Genomic DNA, 6,877 nt, shown 5'->3' with positions numbered 1-6,877 from the left:
AACTTTCAGAACGGGTGGCCACTCCGAATTCCCTCACAGCTCCAAGCCCACTATGGTTGGGGATTACCTGCATGGATGGAAATAAAAGGGGTGAGTTTGGGGAAACTCAGTGTGTAAATTAACCCAACCATAGCCTATATCAGCTCAAACCACATAAATAGAATAAGTTGGCCTTAGCCCAGAACAGAATTCAGAATAAAGCCCATAGGCCCATAACAGAACAGAACAGATATTACATGTTTATGCAGAAACCCAACCCAGATTCATCCATAACACCCCCGTACCAGCCTTACACCATGTGGGGAGACTATTCGACCCACCCAATCGCTACACACCACAGAAATCGCAACGAGGCTGCCAAATATTGTGACGAAGTCACCAGATACAGATATTGTGGTAGAGCCACCAGAACAGATATACGTGGCAGAGCCACCAGATCAGATAATTGTGGCATAGCCACCAGGACAGATATATGTGGCAGAGCCACCAAATCAGATAATTATGGCATGGCCACCAGGACGCTTCCTCCATAGTATAACCCAAGTCCCCATGCAACAGATATATAATCATGGCATACATCATTAAGAATCAGATCGTCATGCTTTTCAGTCAAAAGTAACCCTAGGGGTATAATGGTAATTTTGCATACATAGGGGTATTCAAGTAATTTAACTATTCTTAAGGATTTCATACATAACATAGCCATTTACGTACGATCAGAAACACTTACCGCGTTTTCTTACCAATTTGGGCCCATTGGCCTATTATCCCGTTTTTGGCCCATTAAGCCCAAAAATATCGAAATGCACAGAATCGTGCACTCTACAGTCTTATCACTTTAATTTACCATATACATCAAACTATTAATCTCATGAGCATTCACACACTCACAAGATCTCAAAATACCGGCTTTTCGGCATTTCAGCTTTTCGGCTTGTGCCGATCTAGTCTATAAGAGGGTGTTAGTTACACACCTGTTTGCGACGATATGCTGACGAGATCTACACACGAACTGCCTACAATTGGATTACTAACACGTTAATCTAACTATTCAAACACGAACTACATATTAACCCCATACCATATTCGGCCAACCACACCTACAGATCATAGTAAGCTTATAAGAAATCAATAAGCAACTCATTAACAAATTTTTGTCAATGTTTACCACATAATCAAAATTTCACTGCAAGTTGTCTTCCAGAGCAATAGTCACTAAATCATTTATAACTGGAGCTACGAAACTCCAAATCAAGTTCCGTTAATTTTCCCTGAAAATAGACTCATATATATTCTATCCATAAAATTTTCAGAATTTTTGGTTTAGCCAATCAATACCAGATTTTTCTCAAAATTTCCCATGTTTCACTGTTTGACTAATCTGACCACTCTTCTTTACGAATCAAATTTCTCATTGTACAAAATTCAAAATATGTTCTTGTTTATTTCATTTGAAACTAGACTCAATAAGCTTTAATTACATAATTTATTCAGCTTCTAATTCATCTCCCACAATTTATGGTGATTTTCCAAAGTCACATTACTGCTGCTGTCCCAAGCAGATTTATTACCAAATCACTCTTTCACACATATCTTGCATGCATGTTATTTAAACATGTATATCACCAATCAATCATCACATATATATGATTTTATTTAAGTATAATCTCTATTTCATCATTTTAAAGCACAACATGTTAGCCGATTTTACCCTTTAACATCTAAGGCAGATGTATGCTCATTTGTTTGGCTCAACTTCACCTATCTTCCATTTTTCATCAAAAGAACATGAAACAACAACCATTTCCTTCATTTTAATTCATTACTAAATGCTCACAACACAACTAAAAACCAAAATATGCTTCAAGAGTTAAGGTAGAATCAAGAAGAACTCATGAACCTCAAAATAGAAGCAAGATACCAAGAACTTACCTTCAATTTTCTTCCCCAAGTGACCGAACATTCAAGAGCTTTCTCCTCTCCTTTCTCTTCTCTAACTTTAGGCTATGATGAACAAAGATGGACAAAACTTTGTTCTTCTCACCCTTTTTTTTAATAAAATTTCATATTTCATTCATTTAATTCTTTACTACAAAAGACATGAAATTCCCATCATGGAACATCTACCTAACCCATTATCATGGAACATTTACCTAACCCATTATCATGAAACATTTACCTAACCCATTATCATGGAACATTTACCTAACCCATTATCAATTTATATCAATTTGTACCATAAATTATGGATATCAAGTGCACATTTTGTCTACAACAACATGATGGCTGGCCACTTCATGTAAAATGGGAGGTTTGTCATGTAAATCCTCCTATTTTGCACTCCTATTTATTTGGTCACTTCAATTTAGCCTATAGCATTTTCAAACATTTTCACATAGGTCCTATTTCATAATTTCACCCCCTTTTCTTATGGAACAAAAATTAACTAAAATTGTTGGGTTCTATCTTAAGCTTCGGCCTTCTAAAGGCCCACTAATATAATTAAACCTATGCCAACATTCATAGAATTCCCGAAAATTGGGGCATTACATCCTATGCAACCCTTTGTCTGGGACAAGCTCGAAAGTTGTCGGAGGCACCTTCCACATAGACAGGTCAGGCAGGACGGGGAACTTGTTCTCCCAGACACGTAACGTGCGTTCGAGGGTGTACACATCATCGATAAATTATTCAACATTGGGCGAGACTTTAACACAGGCTGCCACAACATGCGCACATGGATAATGAAGTGTTTGAAACTTCCTGCAATCGCACCATCTGTTTCTGAGATCAACTCTATAGGGCCTAAGTGGTATACTGAGTCGACGACCAATGGTCTTCGTAACTTGAAACATTTTAAGACGTCGTGAATATACTTCTACATTCATCGACCTAGCTATCCGACGATTTGCAACCATTGTTCATTGACATCTTCGACAAATACGTGTCTCGCTTCCATCTAGTTGACTTGTTGTTGACCCATTCTTGGTATCAACGTAGCCAACTTGTAAAATGTAGCCGAGAAGACAGATGAAATTGGAAGATGTTGTGTTTTTAACAACACGGAATTGATCCCTTCCGCCAAGTTTATGGTCATATGACCATAGTGAAAGCTCTTGTCGAAACTTTGAGCCCATTGCCACGACGCCATGGTACCCAACCACTATCGAAAAGATGCGTTCGTTTGACCCTCCATGTCACTCTCAAGTCGAGTCATTCTTTGGCGGAAAATGTATGGCTCTAACTCGTGCGCTGTGTATGTATTAAGAAAAGATAATTTACAGTATTGCCCTAAAACATTAAAATTGATATTGAAAAGATAAGATTATCCTTTACTTATTCTCACAACTTGTCTCTACAAGTCTGTATTTTTATAATCTTGATAGAAGTTAGTCGCGATGTGCCGGATGTAGTAAACGTATCTCCATGGCACACTGAAATGCCTAATGACGGCAATTAATCATTTTCCTCTATCGAAGATAATGCAAATATTATCATTGCTAATAACATACCTCCGCAGGTTATTAAAGAAGAATTCTCATGATTCAATGTTCTCCTTATCTACAATGGAAAATGCTATCGGGAGCACGTTCTTATTTCCATCTTGAGCAACCGCAAAAAGTAGGATTTGCATATATTTTTCGTATAGTCAGGTCTCATCTACTTGCACAAACGGCTTACAGTGGGGAAATGCGTACGCACATGGATCAATCGTCCAGAACATCCAATGAAAATTTTTTTCCCGATTGTAATTGGTCATCCAGGCAGTAATGAGGTCATGTCTGTAACTTAATGACCGTCTCTAGCACGTACTCTCGCATAGTGGCTATCCATCCCTGTAGCTTATTATATGATGCAACGAAATCCCCGTACAATTGCTCCATTATCATATGTTTAGCTATCCACGCCTTTCGATATGACACTCGATACTGAAGTCGTGCCTGCATTTCGGCAATCAGTACCAAAACTTTAATGGTTTGCATGTCATTCACCATTGGCATGATACACGTACAGATAGTTTTGGAATCAATTTTTTATGATATTCTGTTATATGTATTGATATGCATGTGTGAAGCCCAACAAATTTTCGCATCTCCCACATCTGCGACTTTTGAATAAAAGCGGCTCGTACCCGCCAATTGCAGCTTTTCGCCGACTTCCAACACTTCTCAATATATAATGTCAGTTTAGACTGCGAATTTGTAGTCCACTGATATATTCATGCTATACCGCTTGATAGCAAATATGCACTCTTTATTACTTTCGAATCTCTGGCTCACGAACAACTCCTCAAGATCGGAATCTATGGCCAACTGGTGAGCAGGTAGCATTTCAAGGTACTCCGAAAACTCGGCTACGTGCGTCGCGTCAGGGTGTATGAGCAACATGTATGCCCTAGGATTATTGTGTATCACAATACGTTGAATCTGGTTCCCGACTGAAAACGCGTTAATGTTTCCATCGTCATTCACTTCTTCATCGTTAATATCATCAAAGATGTTGTCCATATCGGAATCACTATCACTATCGACCTCATGATCACAAGGATCGCTACTATCGTATCCATCATCACCAACCACATTAATATCAGGTGCAACATTAAGATCGATATTGATCTCGCGTATAGTCGATTGACTATCAACATAAGATATTAGAGAGACCATACACGGTTCTTGAGCTCCATGTTCTTCACCTAATGCAATGAGATCTTCAGTTGGCTCCACACCAACTAACTCAGCAAATAACTGAATCAGTGCATTTTGGTCACTCCGATTCCCACAATAAAGAGTGATTATTGTCTTCACGTCTTCATCATCTACAAGTTCCATTTTGGTGAATTTGATGGGATCTGTCGAAACTGGAAACTTATAGAAAAGTTTTGAGATCCTTCTCCCACAACGTCTAACAATTTTTGTGCTAACCCTTTCCTTCATATCATATAATGAGACATTTCTATTAAATCTCATTGCTATTTGTTGGCGACATTCAAATATACATCCAATGGTTGTTGTCAAGATTATTCCATCAAAATAAACGCATACAAAAAACTGATTATCCATATTCAATACTCAATCTGTTAAAAAATAAATAAAAATGCTCAAAACAATTTTGAACAGCAAAAAAAAATACTTACATTAAAAGTTTAATGAATAAAAAGAGACCAAAATTATATCAATATGCAATTTTTTTCATTCATAAGCTCAGACTTTTTCAATTCTCATTTTGTACATGAACAATATTTTATCTTTACATTTAACCACTTAAATTCATTTCTACGTTTTCTTCTATCTCCAATCCTGTATCTTTCTCTAGGAAATTCTCTATATTAAATTCTAAATTCTCTTCAAATTCATCTTCTACAATCCAATTTGGAAATTCCTCAGGATCTTTTTCCTCTTCAATCTTTATAACGAGTATTCAATTTAAAAATTCTCTTGGTAATTTCCTAACAACTAATTTATCCACCATGGTATGTCAAACACATTTTGCTTCCCAGTCAACTTTTGTGAACCTACACTTTGTCTCGCTATTCCTTGCTCCATAAGAGATTATAAACTTCACGAAGCATATAACTAGATTCCAATAGGTTCATTGTACCAATGTCTTCCAAAGTTGGTCTAAAATGATTTGATGCCCCCTGTTCTATTAACGTCCCTCTAAGGGTTAAGTATTGGACTTTATTCTTTCTAATCAGTTCATGACTCTTCCATAACACTTCTTGTATCTTTTGATTTACGATAATAAGGTGTTGAGCGATGTCTTCTTCTAGTTTCATTCTGTAATCTTACAATTCTCTCATCATGTTATCAACTTTCTCCCTTTGTGCTTAAGTTATTATCTCATCAAGCAATATCAAATTTATTGTCATTTTTAACAATATATATGACAGAAAATATTTTTATTTCGATTTTTAGTATTTATCTATTTTTTCTATTGTTATCACTAACTAACAATTACTTTATTATAGTTACTAACAAAATAACTTTCCAATATATTAAAAATTTTTAAAACATAACATTCATAACCTAACAAATCACAATAAATCTTAAACAAATAATTAATCTAAACACAAAACTTACTAACAAAATAACTTAAAATTTAATATAAATTTTCATTTATAATCTAACAAATCACAATAAACAAAATAACTTTAAAACAAAACATAAAAATAACACTAAACAAACTATATAATACTAACAAAATATTTTTTTCTCATCATAATCTATTCTATTTGAAAATAAAAATAAAAATACATTTTCTTACTTTCTTCTCCCTCTATTCTTCCTTATGTTCTGTTATTTTTCTAACAGATATTTAGTATTGAGCCGGATGGGGGGTTTGGTACTGGTGCCGCCTATCAGATAGGGGTCACCAGTGCCGCCTATCAAATAGGCACCATACCCTTGCACTACATCCGTATAAAAATATGGGTTCTATACTATTCCGGTACAAATAGGGTGCCTCCTATCAAGTAGGCATCATTGTTATTTTTATCTTTTATTTTTGCAGTCAAACATGTCAGGTTTTTAGGGTGGTACCGCCTATGCACCACCCTCCACTTGCTTGGATGTACCATTTCAGTACATAATCTGTCTAACATACCATTTAAGTATTTTTATTTTATTTTATAATATACAAGTAAAAAAGTCTATTTCAAGTGTTTTTATTTAAGTACGTGTTTATCAATGACTACAATTTGTTTTGCTCCCCTACAGCAAGCTTCAACAACAAAATACATTGTGCAACAGCTGCAACAGGTGGACAACAAGCATCATGAGCAGCGAGTAGCATATGCGTAACCAGACAAGTGAAAACCACTGCAACAGAGTTTCAACAAGGCGATCTAAACGTCAAAGTGAAGAGAACAGAGGAAACA

Source organism: Gossypium hirsutum, chromosome A10 (genome assembly GCF_007990345.1).
Source record: "Gossypium hirsutum isolate 1008001.06 chromosome A10, Gossypium_hirsutum_v2.1, whole genome shotgun sequence".
Classification (NCBI taxonomy): Eukaryota; Viridiplantae; Streptophyta; class Magnoliopsida; order Malvales; family Malvaceae; genus Gossypium; species Gossypium hirsutum.
This window is presented reverse-complemented; position numbering follows the sequence as displayed.